The sequence below is a fragment of the Mesoplodon mirus genome (assembly GCF_964341445.2).
Source record: "Mesoplodon mirus genome assembly, chromosome: X".
NCBI classification, from domain to species: domain Eukaryota; kingdom Metazoa; phylum Chordata; class Mammalia; order Artiodactyla; family Ziphiidae; genus Mesoplodon; species Mesoplodon mirus.
This window is the reverse complement of record NC_138981.1, coordinates 135,100,144-135,115,960: the sequence shown is the minus strand read 5'-3', so window position 1 is coordinate 135,115,960 and position 15,817 is coordinate 135,100,144. Positions and strand designations below refer to the sequence as shown.

At 42.1% G+C, this 15,817-nt stretch overlaps 1 protein-coding gene and 1 pseudogene across 2 annotated transcripts in view; one reads left to right on the top strand and one right to left on the bottom strand.

Moving 5' to 3' along the window:
• The window catches only part of AFF2 (ALF transcription elongation factor 2), a 495,793-nt gene that overhangs the window by 417,985 nt on the left and 61,991 nt on the right, over window positions 1–15,817 (bottom strand). The gene's annotated exons all lie outside the window — the stretch shown is intronic.
• Window positions 9,536–10,979, top strand: LOC309796426 (elongation factor 1-alpha 1-like; annotated as a pseudogene). The gene has a single exon. The product of its transcript is annotated as an elongation factor 1-alpha 1-like (transcript).

Genomic DNA, 15,817 nt, shown 5'->3' with positions numbered 1-15,817 from the left:
TTCTGAATACTGGTGTCAGCCCCACAGGTCAAACACACACACACAGGTCTCCAGAAAAGCTTTGGGTCTGTCATAGCAAATCTAAGGATTTTAAATCTTAAATTCATAAAAGGACTTGAGAGATTTTGCACCCTCACTTTACTCCCAGGGGAAAAGAAGCTGAAAGAAAATGTGTCTAGAAAATACAGGGTATTTTTCATTCCATGTATATCTCCCATTTAGGAAAGTTCGTTTACTTTTCTGCCAAAGTATATTTTAGCAAAACCTGAGTTCTCATTTAACAGCAGAAAGATGATGGCTGAAAGCTTGGTAAGAAAGAAATGCTCAGTACTAATCTGGTTACTTTTGGGGAAGGGGGAAAGGAACATGACACATATTGTGTACCTCCTCTGTGCAGAGTTTTCTAGAATTCTCTTAAACCTTACAGAACCCTACAAGGGAGACACCCTCCCCCTCCCCCTCCTCCCCCTCTTACTCCTCCCCCTCATCATCATCACCATCACCATCATTTGTATTATTACCATTTCTTAGGTGAGGAAACTGAAGTTCAGAGAGGGGAAGTGACTTACCTGAGGTCACACAGCCAGTAAGAGGCCACTTCATACCCTTCCACATTGCAAAATGCTGCTTCCAAAGTACAGCTTCAAGGAAGTTATCCAGCTTTCAACACCTGCTCACTAAATGTAGTCTTGTACATCTGTCCCAGTATTTTATTAGTGACCATCTATTATGTTTATGACCTATAGACTCCTAAATACGTTCCTTTTATTTCATAATCCACTCCCCCCTATGTCTTGTGTTTTCCAGTGATATATTTTAGATCTGAGGAAGTTTATATTTCAAAATGATTCATTCTGTTCTGCCAACTGCAAGGCAAGACTGCAATAAATGTTCTCTTGTTGATCAAGAGTGTGTATTTGTGAGCAGAAAGAAATACTATCTGAATTCACATCATGTTTTGGACCACCAACAACTAATACATTGACATGCCAATATACTGGATTGTTTACATACAAAGTAAATGTCAAACAAAGGGAAAACCCTTTTGTCAGTTACTAGATATTCCTCTTAGCTTCTGGGACATGTCAGATTGAAGCAAAATGCGCCTGCTTCAACCTGTCATTACATTTGACCTAAACTTCATTTAAAAGACTGGAGAAATCATTTTAAAGCTGTAGTATTGATTAGGCTTTAGAAAAGTATTTGCCTTAGAATTTAAGTCTTGCTCAACATTCACTTGTCAAGAAGGTAACAGCTTTACAAATGAAACCAAAAAGGAGGTATTTCATTCTAATTTCATTTGAAAAAAAAAAAAGATTTTATAGAAGTAGACAAATTGGAAGGGCAACAAATTATCCTACCACCCACAGCTCAAATGCCTGCTTTGGCCAGTTTATCAGTAATCTGGTCAGGACACGACCAGGACATTTACTGCTCGATGGCAAGGAGCACACTGAAAGGCGTGTTGACAGCTGATATTAGAGCTTTCCTTATGTTTACCTTTTTCTTCCTCTTTCAACAAGAGATTCCTGTTCAGAGCCTTTCTGGCTCTACGGTGCTGAGCGACTGTGGAACCGCAGCCCTACTCAGCCCATGGGGAAGCCGGGATTTCCAGCAAGATGTCCCCCACTGCCAGTGAGATCAAAGGGACATAGACAGAGGCTCCCCCGCTGATAGTGGGTCTTTAACTAGCCCTCCAGTGTGTGCCGGGGACTGCTGAGCTGGCCTTACTACCATGTACACATGAAAGAACACCTCACTCCTCATCGCTACTGGTTTCTATAGAAACAAGAAAGAATCTGTTCTTTTGCTAAAATTTTCCCCTAAAGCTTTTTCTAGCACTGTATAAAACATTTATTTTTTGCTATCACAGTCCTCCATTTATAGCATCATTTAACCGATCAAAGAACAATGGGCTGAGTGAAGATGAGCGTGTGTGCTCCGTGTTCAGAAACCAAATCTTAACGCACAATAAGCAGCCGTGGTCAGTTCTTCTCTCCTGGGTCACATTAGGACTCAAGTATTTTAGAGTAACTACTTGAAACAATGGTGAATCGGAGAGTGAAAAGGGGTCAACAAGGTATTTACTCCACCATGCGCTGACTTTTCCACTTCAGAATACTTAAGCAGTTACAGTATTTAAATTAACTCTGTCTCATCTGTGTCACCATAAATTATCCTTGAAAACTCCAGGGCTCCTGACCACAGGAACGTGAGTCACGGCCTTGACGCCTGTGTGGCTTTGCTTCGAGATAACGGCTGGGTTTCCCTGCTTCATTATCATGTGCCCTTCTCCAGGGACCACATTTGCTCAGGAGTTGCTAAGGCTAGTAAATATTGTATCTGTCCTCTTGTAATCACCAAGCAAACAGACTTGCCCTCTGTCACATAAAACCCCCAGAGCTGTTAGGTCATGAAAGAGGTATTGAACTAGGGCTGTGCTTAAAAACTAAGAATGGGAATCTCTGTGTCATAAATCAAGACTAAATCCGCTACATGGTTGCATGTGCCTAGTCTTCTGTCAGATTCCATTCATTTATTCCTGCCTCAATAAATATTGAGCGTCAACTATTTGCCAGTCATGGGGTTTCAAGCACTGCAGGTAAGGTGCAGCACTGAGCAACAGACACCATCCCTGTCCACCCAGAGTTCATAGTCTAGCATGGCAGATAGGCATTAAACAAATAATCACAATGAACTATACGATTGTAAGGAGTCCTATGAAGCAGAAGTACCAAGTGCCTAAGAAGGATTCTAATGTGGTCTAAGGGGTCACAGAGACACCTGGGTGTTTTGCTAGCACCTTGCTTATAAAACAACTACAAAGTAGGGCTCCATTTCAGGTGAAATTTACTCAAAATTTGTGCGTGTTTTGCAAAATCGTGGAACTGTCAGCGATCTTGAGAGGTGAATGGCTTCAGGTGAAATTAACTTGAAACCTACGCATGTTTTGCAAAATCACAGGACTGTCAGAAATCTTAAGAGGTAAATGGCTCAGCTCTTCAGAACAAATAGATGGTTTTCTCAACCTGGAGATTCTTAAGAATGAAGCCTCACAGACATCCTTGGTGGCTCATCTGGTGTTTGAACATATTATAACTCTGGGAGTTCCTTCTTAGCTACCAAGATATCCAAAGGACCACACCATGAAGTAATTCACCCATAAGGTGGTCTTCAGCTGGGGAGGTGGGGAGGGGGGCATGCAACTGCACTGAAATGCTGTATTTCATGCTCTGAATCCAATACAGGCTGAGCACCAGAGTCTGAGGACTAACTCTCTACTCCTAAAGCACATGTACAATAAAATAAATCCTTGGTATTCATGATGATCCAGTATTGCCATTCACACAACCATTACCATTTTCACACCCTTCATTCTTTTTTCTTTTATTCTGAACTTCTGGGATAATGTTGGTCTCTGGTTAAAAAAGAGACACTTACACATGTATATTGATAAAGAACATGAGCTTTAAAGTCACACACATTGGGTCTGAACCCTAACTGTACCACCTATTAGTGTATAAACTTGGGCAAATCATGTAACATTTTTAAGTCTTGGTTTTTCCTCTGTGAAATGGGGATGGTAGTAATTCACGAGGTTGTTGCAACACACCTGAAAATGCACTTTTAACTGACAGGTACTTTTATACATATTTTATAAATATGTATGTGTGTATACCTTCCTACATTATTGCTACTGTGAAAAGAAATAAAGGAAACCTCATTTAAAATGGAGTCAGAAAGCTCTGAAGGGGGAGCTCTCATGCACTACCACTCTGCCACTGGCATACCTCAGTAGGAGAAAGTGTACCCTGCATTCCCCAAGAGGAAGAAGCTTACTTTACACACCCCTGCAGGGGAAAGAAAGATTTTCTCTTTGCCTAGCAACAGCCCAGCCAATGAGAAACCACCACACTCAGCCAGTGAGAATCCACCACCACCCTGAACTCCAGCTCTACTCCAAAGAACTTTCATTTAAAACAGCCCTTCCCAACTTCCTCCTTTCCTCTATAAAAGAAAGGTCCTCTTTGTTCTCCAGGCTTGCCTATGGCTTGACACAGTTTGCTTGTCCTGATTGCAATTCCTCTGCTATTCTCAAGTGAACTAATTTTGCTGGTAAGATAACTAGTTATTTTATTTTTTTAAATAGGATTTGTTTTTTAAAATAAATTTATTTATTTATTTATTTGGCTGCGTTGGGTCTTCATTGCTGCATGCGGGCTTTCTCTAGTTGTGGCGAGCAGGGGCTACTCTTCGTTGCGGTGAGTGAGCTTCTCATTGCAGTGGCTTGTCTTGTTGCAGAGCATGGACTCTAGGCACGCGGGCTTCAGTAGTTGTGGCTCGCGGGCTCTAGAGCGCAGGCTCAGTAGTTATGGTGCATGGGCTTAGTCGCTCCATGGCATGTGGGATCTTCCCGGACCAGGGCTCGAACCCATGTCCCCCGCATTGGCCGGCAGATCCTTTTTTTTTTGCTGTACGCTGGCCTCTCACTGTTGTGGCCTCCCCCGTTGCGGAGCACAGGCTCCAGAAGCGCAAGCTCAGCGGCCATGGCTCACGGGCCCAGCTGCTCTGCGGCATGTGGGATCTTCCCGGACCGGGGCACGAACCCGTGTCCCCTGCATCGGCAGGTGGACTCTCAACCACTGCGCCACCAGGGAAGCCTGGCAGGCAGATTCTTAACCACTGTGCCACCAGGGAAGTCCTGCTATTTTACTTTTAAGGTTGACATTTCATGGTGTCATTAGTGGGATCCGAAGGTGCCAAACACCACCCCCCAACAACAAACTAATGACTCCCAGAACTGTGTGAGGTACGCACTTGAACCGCTTGCACTCTCTCCTTCCGTGAGTTATCTTTTTCTTTTGAGTTCAGTAAGCCTTCCCTTGGATCCAAACTCCCTTCCTTTGGTCAAGCTCTCTGACTTTATTTGGGAACTGTTTTTGTTTTTATGAAGGCATTGCCCCTTTCTGGTGAGTATTCTTCTGTTTTCTAAACTTCTGAGTTTTGAGCAGTTGGATCCAACTCGGCTAAATTATCTCGGGAGTGTCCCGCTTTCGGGACCTTGGCTGGTTTTATGTTTAAAAACTATGGTCCCTCCTTATGTACATTTTAACTAAATGGATCAATTTGACCAAAAACAATTTAGAACTCCAGTGGCATGTATGGGGAACTTTTGACCTCCCCAAACTTGTTTTTCTCAGAACTAAATTAGAAGACCATAGCTCTAAAATTAAACAGACTGAATGGGATGCCTATTTTAATTGGTTCCTGGAGGCTTCCAAATTCATTCAAGACTCTAAAATCGCCTGTTTACAAAATACCATTTCTAAATTAACTGAGGCAAATAAACAATTGGAAAAAACCAAAAAGCTTCTGAGGTCTCTTTTTTCCCTCTCCCATCCTCTATGTCTCCAGGTACACAGCAGCCATCTTGTGCCAAGGCCCCACCTGGTGTCAGCTTCCTCTTTCCCTTCTGCACTGTCCCCATCTCCTCCTTTTAATCCTTTTGGTGAACTTCCCTTTTTCTCTGAACTTCTCCCCTGAACCTATTAAAACCTGCCTCTTTAAATCAGGCCCTCTGAGGATCCAAATGCTAAACCCCTAATTTCTTATGTTCCCCGGACTAAAGCTGAACTTCAAGCTATAGTCAGATTTTCCCAAAGTAACTGAGGATCCCCACAAATTTGCTGAGGAATTTAATATGGACATTCAGACTTATCAGCCTGGTTTCTCTGACTTATATCAGCTAGTTCGCATGCTTGTCAGTGAAGGTCAAGCCAAACACTGGATAAAAACTGCTAATTTGGAAAATCCAGAAGAGTCCCTAGAAGTACAACCAGGAGACCAACCCTATGCTTTAATGTATGATCAAACTCAGGGAATCGCCAGGCAACTCCAGTTGGCAACTTCTAGGGCTTTCCCAAAACCTATTGATTAGAATAAGATTCAGACTTGCACTCAGAAACCCAAATGAACCTCTGCACAATTATTACAGTCAACTCCAAACTATTTTTAAGGACAATTCTGGTCTCTGGATGTTGAATCCACTCAGGTAGCCTTTAACTCTATGTTCATTAACGGGCTGAACCCGGATCTTTCTCTTCTAGTTAAAAGAGGATGGAATGGGGAACTATATCCATCCAAATTTAGTTAATTTAGCAAACCAGCTCACCTGCACCCTGTATGATTCAACTAAAAGGAAGACCACTAAAATCCTCAATTTTAAACTCCAACAAATGGAGGTCTCTAAAGAAACAAAAACAAACCCTCCCGGTCTCTGCCATTATTGGAAAAAGCTAGGACATTGGAAAGAAGACTGTTACAAGCTTAACGCTCCAGACACCTTCAGCCCTCTAACCGGCCTTTCCAATGCCCTCCTAACCCCCAATGATGGGGCCCTGAGGAACTACAGGGGCTCTTCCAAAGCCTCCCTCTTAATCGGCTTGAAAAAACCACTCTCCAGATTGGGAATGAATCTCTCTATGACCTTATTGACACCAGAGCTACACTCTCAGTGCTCAACCCCACTGTTATTAAACAGCCCCTACCTCAGAGTACTAAGAGGGTTCAAATGGTGGGGATCCCAAATAAAGCTCATCAGGTTCCTGTTTCTAAACCTATCCCCTTTGATTTAGGCCCTCTAAGAGATACCCACCCTTTGCTCCTTAGTTCCTCCATCCCTATTCATTTACTGGGTTGAGATTTCTTAGAAAAATATCATGCTGGAATTTCTTTCTCCCAAAAAGGGAGAATAATTCTAGAATTTGAGAGCAGCAACCAAAATAGCCACCTACTGAGCAAATCAAATGACCCTTCAACATCTTTTATTTGCTCCATCTCTGATGGCACTGGAGCTAATTCTAAGGAAACTAATCATTTGTCCCTATAAGATCAGCTGCCACCCTCCTTATGGGCAAAATCCTCAACTGATATTGGCAGAATCCTCCTATTAAGATGCAAATAGATCCCTCAAAGCCTCTCCCTGGAATTAACCAACACCCCATAAATAAAGAGGCCCTCCAGGGCACTAAGCCAATAATAGATGATTATAAGACTCAGGGCCTCATTATCTGGTGCACTAGTCCCTGCAACATCCCTATTTTACCTGAAAAGAAACCCAGTGACCAAGGATGGAGATTTGTCCAAGACCACCAAGCCATAAACTATACTGTCATCCCTTGTCACCCTATTGTTCCCAATTCCCATACTTTTTTAGCTTCATGCCCACCAGAAGCAAATTTCTCACCATGAGTGATTTACATAGCACCTTCTTTAGCATCACTACAGATAATGCTAATCAATACCTATTTGCCTTTATTTGGGAAGGACAACAATATACCTGGACAGTAATGACCCAAGATCTTAGCAAAAGTCCTTCTTACATCTCACAAATCTTAAAAGCTGATGTAGATGATATGAAATGTTCTGGAGGCTCTACTTTATGACAATATGTAGATAGCTTGCTCCTCTGCTCCCCTTCCCAGGTCATTTTTCAGGAAGACAGCACCCACCTATTGAAGCTTTTAGCCTCAAAGGGACATACAGTTTCTACGGAGAAACGGCTGTTTGTTCAAACCTAAGCTCATTATTGTGGGCACCTGATCATGGAAAAAGGGCTGGGCGCCTAGACCCGGATAAGCTTCATAGCATCCTGAACTTCCCAAAGCCCAAAACCAAAGTCAATTATGAGGTTTTCTTGGGTTGGCTAGTGATTGTTAGAGCTGGATTCTGAACTTTTCTCTCATGGCCCAGCCTCTATATGCCTTACTAAAGAACAGCAAACCTGACCCTTAGTACTTGGGAAGATCTGGATGACCCAGCTTTTAATACTTTAAAGGAAAGCTTGATAAATCCTCATGCCCTTGGACATCCTAATTATCAACTTCCCCTTTTCCTCTTTACATTGGAGAAGGAGACAAGTACTCTCGGAGTAGTCACCCAAAAACATGGGGATCACCATCGCCCCATAAGGTACTACAGTCAGCAGATAGACACTATGGTATGAGGATACCCCTCCTTACCTCAGAGCCATTTCTGCCACTTTCCTTTTACTTAAGGCCACCAAAGAGATAGTCATGGGATCCCCTCTCACCAGTTTTGTACCCCATGCAGTAGAGCCCTCCTGAATTCTCATCACACTCAACACACTTCAGCCAGTCATCTCACTTCCTATGAAATCCTCATGGCAATCACTCCTCATATAACTCTTTCTCACTGTGATAACCTTAACCCTGCCACCTTCTTCCCTTCTCTAGGGACAACACTCCTCATGACTGACTCTGACAGATCACCTTTTGCCTCCTCACGATGATTTACAGGAAACTCCTGTCACCAGTGCTGAGTTTTCATGGCTTACCAATGGTTCTTAAAGAAAGAAAATGGTAAATGTTGTGCTGGATATGCAGTTGCAACTCCTTTTAAAGTCATCAAGGTGGCACCTTTGCCTTTGGCCACCTCGGCCCAACAGGCTGAATTATATGATCTTACTTGGACCTGCATTTCAGCAAAGGGCAAAACTGCAGACAATAGATATGCCTCTGGAGTAGCTCATGACTTAATGCTATGGAAACAGCAAGGTCTCTTTATTTCTAATGGGACTAAAATTTAAAATGGCTCTTATGTCCAGGATTTATTAGATGCCACACTCTTGCCAGCAACTTTAGCTATTATTAAGGTCCTTGGGCATTCCAAACTTGACTCCCTGGAAGCTAAAGGAAACCACATTGCTGACATTTCTGCCAAGAATATTGCCCTCAAAGGAACGAAAAATCAAACCTCTGTCATGTCCAAAGGGATGTTGCCCCAAATAATAACCTAGAGAAATTGGTTAGAGAAGCCCAAGAATTGGCTCCAGAAAAGGAAACACAAGATTGGAAATCTAGTAATTTGATAAAGGAGAACTCTGGTTTGGGCCAAATAACAATCCAGCCTAGTCAGGGACTCTAAAATTCCCATTACTGACTACTGTATATGCATTAAACCATTGGTCTGCAGATAAAATGATAATGCTTATGAATCAATACTGGTGAGGAGATATCAATAAGGCCACAAAAAGGGCCTACTCTGCTTGCCCCACCTGCCCAAAATATAATTCAGGAAAACCTGTTTGCAGTGCTCCGGAACACTTTAAATTGCCCAATGGACCACTGTAGGTTTGGGAGATGGATTTTATTCAATTTCCCCCTTCTCATGGATATAAATATGTTTTAGTCATGGTTTGTATGTTTTCCCACTGGGTCTAAGCCTTTCTGTGTAGACAAGCTACTGCCTCTTCTGTGGCTAAAATTATTTTAGGAAAGATTATCCTTACCCTCAGGAACCCCTCTTGAGCTCCATAGCAACCAGGGAACCCAATTTACTGGTCAAATATTACAGCAAGTCTGTGTTGTTTGGCCAGTCCTAATGCATTTTCACTGTGCTTCCCACCCTCAATCCTCAAGGCTGGTCCAATGCACTAACAGCAACATTAAGACTCAATTTGTACTTTTTCGCAACGGGTTTGCCACCAGGACACAGGTGTCATGAAAACCACTGCTAAACCTAAGCAAAAATGGGAAAGGAGAAGACCCACATCAACATCATTGTCATTGGACATGTAGATTCGGGGAAGTCTACCACTACTGGCCATCTGATCTACAAATGTGGTGGGATCAACAAGAGAACCACTGGAAAGTTCGAGAAGGAGGCTGCCGAGATGGGAAAGGGCTCCTTCAAGTATGCCTGGGTCCTGGACAAACTGAAAGCTGAACGTGAGCATGGTATCACCATTGATATCTCCCTCTGGAAATTCGAGACCAGCAAGTACTATGTGACCATCACTGATGCCCCAGGACACAGAGACTTCATCAAAAACATGATTACAGGCACATCCCAGGCTGATTGTGCTGTCCTGATTGTTGCTGCTGGTGCTGGTGAATTTGAAGCAGGTATGTCCAAGAATGAGCAGACCCGTGAGCATGCCCCTGTGGCCTACACTCTGGGTGTGAAACAACTAATTGTTGGAGTTAACAAAATGGATTCCACTGAGCCACTCTACAGCCGGAAGAGACACAAGGAAACTGTTAAGGAAGTCAGCACCTACATTAAGAAAACTGGCTACAACCCGACACAGCAGCATTTGTGCCAATTTCTGGCTGGAATGGTGAAAACATGCTGGAGCCAAGTGCTAACATGCTGTGGTTCAAGGGATGGAAAGTCACCTGTAAAGATGGCAATGCCAGTGGAACCACACTGCTTGAAGCTGTGGATTGCATCCTGCCACCAACTCGCCCAACTGACAAGCCCTTGCATTTGCCCCTCCAGGACGTCTACAAAATTGGTGGTATTGGCACTGTCCCTGTGGGTCGAGTGGAGACTGGTGTTCTCAAACCTGGCATGGTGGTCACCTTTGCTCCAGTCAATGTGACAACTGAAGTGAAGTCTGCTGAAATGCACCATGAAGCTTTGAGTGAAGCCCTTCCTGGGGACAATGTGGGCTTCAATGTCAAGAACGTGTCTGTCAAAGATGTTTGTCGTGGCAATGTGGCTGATGACAGCAAAAATGACCCACCGATGGAAGAAGATGGCTTCACAGCTCAGGTGATTATCTTGAACCATCCAGGCCAAAGCTGTGCTGGATTGTCACAGCTCACATTGCTTGCAAGTTTGTTGAGCTGAAGGAGAAGATTGATCGTCATTCTGGGAAAAAGCTGGAAGGTGGCCCCGAATTCTTGAAATCTGGTGATGCTGCCATCATTGATACGGTTCCTGGCAAACCCATGTGTGTTGAGAGCTCCTCTGACTATCCTCCTCTGGGCCGTTTTGCTGCTCGTGACATGAGACAGACGGTTGCTGTGGGTGTCATCAAAGCAGTGGACAAGAAGGCAGCTGGAGCTGGCAAGGTCACCAAGTCTGCCCAGAAAGCTCAGAAGGCTAAATGAATATTATCCCCAATACTTGCCACCCCAGTCTTAATCAGTGGTGGAAGAACAGTCTCAGAACTGTTTGTCTCAACTGGCCACTTAAGTTTAATAGCAAAAGACTGGTTAATCATAACAATGCATCGTAAAACCTTCAGAAGGAAAGGAGAATGTTTCATGGACCATTTGTTTTGTGTGTGGCAGTTTTAAGTTATTAGTTTTTAAACTCAGTACTTTGTAATGGAAACAACTTGACCAAAAATCAGTCACAGAATTTGAGACCCATTAAAAAAGTTTAATGAAAAAAAAAAGACTCAATTTGCAAAATTTGTAGAAACCCTTCCATTTGTAGTATCCTGGCCAAAGGCACTGTCATTAGTCCTTCTAAATCTCATGTCTAGACCCTTTTAGAACCAATAAACTCTCACTCTGAGATAATCACAGGATGCCCAATACACCTGGCACCTGCTTCTTTTGATCCACAACTGATAAAAGGAGAGCCTCCTTCAAAATTATAAAGGCTTAATTGCTTCTGTTGAAAATAACCATGCTCTAGTAGAGCAATCTTTTCTCAGTGTCTCTCATCTTCTCTGGAGACGGAGACTTTAAACATCATTCCTTACCACCTGGAGATTTCACCTGTTGGACAAGACACCTCCGGAAAGAGTCCCTTCAAGCTCATTGGAAAGGCCCCTCTCAGGTACCATTAACCAAGCCTTGTGTTGCCAAACTCCAAGGAATAGACTCTTGGATTCATGTGTCACATCTAAAGAAAACATCAAACCCTGGCTGGACCTGCACACAAACTGGTGACCTGAAAATAAAGATTCTCAGGAACTGAAGTGGACACAGCCTCTGAAGGAGACAGCTTTCCCAACATAACCAGACCAGGCCTGTATACCTTTTCTCGCTGTTGCTTCTTACCCTATTTTCTTCTTCTCTTTATTGGAAAGACAATACTCTAATCTGCATTTCCCAATCTGACTGTTGGATCTGTCACCAGAAACTCTGATCTGTTCATGGTGTTGGAGATCCCTTGGTTTTACCTGTAACCAATTTCTCTTTAGTTCCAAATGCCACTGTCAGTTATACTCACAAGCCTACTGGTGTTAACTATCTGGTTAGGCTCTTACAGCCAGGTGTTCCCATACCTTGTTTCAAACGTTCTCCAACCATAACCATACTAGTGCAGCTGAGCACCTCAACCTTGGCGCTCTTTTTCTTATTTAAATATGATCCATTGCCCTGCACCCAAGGGAAATGCAAACAAGCTAACTCCTCTTTTCAAGGCTTTTAGAAAAGACTTCTCTAGGCTGGGATGGTACCTTACAGAATGTCACCCCAATTCCTCTGACCCCGGGCTTGAAAATGTCAATCAGGAAATTCCAGCCAACAAAGCTGGAATCCTCTGTGCTACACCTGGCTTTATTTTTGCCTGTGGTGGTTGGCATTTCTCATGGGCATATGAATGTTCAGATAGCTGGTGAACAGGAGATCAATGCTTATTGGGATATTTAACTGTCCCAGTCACCATTCATAACAAATCAAAAGCCTCTCATTGGCCCTCCGCATTAAAGCTCCATGGCCACTTTAAGTGGGAACTTCTAGGAGGCACACATGACTCCACGTTTGCCCCATAGGGAAAGCCCTTCTCCCATGGGTCCAAGTAAATGCCAGTGAATGCAGGATCAGAAATCTCTCCCTAACATTAGGTTAGCTAGCCAACGCCACCGCCAAGGCAGTAGCAGCCCCCAAATGATCACTTGACTCATTGGCTAAAGTAGTTTTGGACAATTGTACAGCCCTTTGATTATCTACTTGCTGAACAGGAGGTGTCTGTGTAATAGCAAATACCACCAGTTGCTCATGGATAAATGCTTCTGGTAAGGTAGATATTCAACCACACAAGATCAGGGAACAAGCACGCTGATTACAAAAAAATTTCACCTAACTCTCCATGGTCCTTTGATTTGTTCAGTTGGCTACCTTCAGGCCTAGGTAAATGGTTTAGAACAATCATACAACTTGGATTTGTCATGTTAATTTTCATTCTGTTTTGCATAATTATTTTTTAACTTTATACCTATTGCCTGTCAAATCTCTACAAAAGTGATGCACCAAATAGAGTGATGTTAGCTCAGTGCTTCAAAATGACCTTCAACACTTATGACTTTGATAAGATATAGACTTTAAGTGAGAGGTGCCTGAGAGTTCTCCCTCCTACCCTTTCTTGTTACTCAAATGTAGCCTCAGTGGTTTCCATTCTGTGTACTTTCTGTCAGATGTGGGACATGACAACCAGAAAAGGTCCTTCCTGGAACCAAGGGGCAAACCCACCAAAACCTGACTGATCAGCAATGCTTTATAGGAAAGACTTTGATCAAAAGGGGAAACGTAAAAATAAATAAAGGAAACCTCATTCTGGGATCGACATGTACACAGTGCTATATTTAAAATGGATAACCAACAAGGGCCTACTGTATAGCACAGGGAACTCTGCTCAATGTTATGTGGCAGCCTGGATGGGAGGGGAGTTTTGGGGAGAATGGATACATGCATATGTATGGCTGAGTCCCTTTGCTGTGCACCTGAAACTATCACAACATTGTTAATTGGCTATACTCCAATAACAAATACAAAGTTTAAAAAAATGCAGTTATAGGAGTAGAGCATGTAGCAGGCAGGGAGCCTAGTATATAATAATAATAATAACTAATTAAAGTGAAAAAAAATAAAGAAAATGGAGTCAAGAAGCCCCAAAGGGGGAGCTCTCATGCACCATCACTCTCTGCCACTTGCAGACCCCAGCAAGGCGTGTACCTTGCATTCCCCAACTGGAAGAAGCTTACTTTACACACCCCAGCAGGAGGAAGAAAGATTTTCTGCTTGCCTAGCAATAGCCCAGCCAATGAGAAACCACCACAGTCAGCCAATAAGAAGCTGCCACCACCCTGAACTCCTACTCTCCTCCAATGAATTTTGTTCAGAACAGCCCCTCCCAACTGCCTCTTTTCCTCTATAAAGAAGGCTCCTTTCCTTAGTTCTCTGGACTTGCTTATAGCTTGCCACAGTTTGCTTGTCCCAAATTGCAATTCCTCCGTGATTCCTGAATAAATTCATTTTGCTGGTAAAATAACTGGCTATTTTATTTTTAAGGTTGACACTACATACATACAACCTACCTTACTGATGTATAAACACATCTATCTATATCTATATATCTATATATCTATATCTATATCTGTATCTATATCTATATGTATATCTATATACACTTCTGACAGCCTTGCTGCTCTTTTTATCCCCAGGGTTGAGCTCTGAACCCAAAACATAGTTGTTATGCAACAAATGGTTATTGGGAGAAGGGAGAATAGAAATAAAAGTACATTTTAGAGTTAAAAAATATGGAGGTTCTGTGTTAAAATGCTATTTTCAAAGACATGTTAACTGGGTTGACAAGGGTTTCTAATTGTACTTTTCTAATAAGTTTGAACCCAATTCTTCTGTTGACTCTGAGCAACATCAATGAAATAGAAAGAATTGTAATCAAATGCTCTCAGGGTCATAAACCTAGTTGCAAGCATATGGATCACTTCATTATACTTGCACACCTAAGGTTTGTTAAACACCTTAGAATGGAAAAAGTTAACAAAACAAATGTGAGATTTATTTTTATCATTATTAAAATAAAATGGAAGAAGCTAAAGATAGCAAGAGAACCTAAAAGCTAAAGCTAACATATTCAAACAACTATGTATTTTAAATTATTACGGCTAATGACCTTAAAATTTTTCTAGCTCCATTTCCTAGGAATAAAACCCAAATCATCTCTAATAAAAATATGTTCACAAATGTTTGCTGCTGATGCCTTTACGGAAATATTGAGTAAAGTGTTTGAAACAGTCTGTTTCTTACAACCAAGAAAATAAAATACAGGGGATACAGCATGTGTTTTTATCATATATATGATGAACTACATAATGCTCCTTCAAGCAGAGAAATATTCAACTATATACTATGGCAAAACCTTAGGCTGTAGTCACAAAGTCAAGCACTGACAGTTTCCTGGGTTGAGAATAACTGGCCAGTCGTTGACATAATTCTGAACATAACATAAACCAGAGGAAACATAGAGGAACGTATAAATTCACCCTGGAGAAATCCAAGAAGGCTGCTTAGAGAAGGTTGCACTTGAGCTGAACTTGAAGGATAGTTAGGGTACCAGTGATGGAGAAGGTGAAGGATATCTCTTCCTGACCACTGGAAGAGCAAGAGTAAAGGCACAGGTGAGGAAGGAAAGAATGAAGAATAAGTAATTACAAATGTTAAATGGTATAAAATGGCAGAGCAGAAGGTGTGGTGAGAAAAGGCAGGTAAGGCCACATCAAGATGCCTCCAAAATAGTACGCTGAGTAATCTTGATGTTTTTTTCTCTAATCAAGAAGGAACTACCAAATGCTTTGGAGGAAAACACCTTTCTTCCAGACAGTTCACTGCCTCTCTTGTATCAAATGAATGAGGCAGGTCCTCTATAGTTACATAGACATTTGGGACTTCACTTTCTTAATAATTTCTTTATTAGTTACTGAATACAGTCTAATGATAGTATATCTGTCATCCAAAGTGTCTTAGACATGAACAAAATATATATTTAAAACGTATCTGGGGTTGAATTCAAATGATCAAATAGAGTCGAAATTTAGTCCTAAACACTGTGATGTTGCCAGACAGGAAAGGGCCACTATAGATTTGTTAAATCTTTCCACAGTGAGGGAAATGTTATTTACAGCATGTTTGTTGTTTGTTGTTCTATCGTATTTTTCCTTTCTGGGTATACTGAGGTTTCCTTCTCACACTGCAAAGATTCCCTTACTTTATTTCCTTTTTTGTACCCCCTTCATTTTCAGGTTAACTTTTGA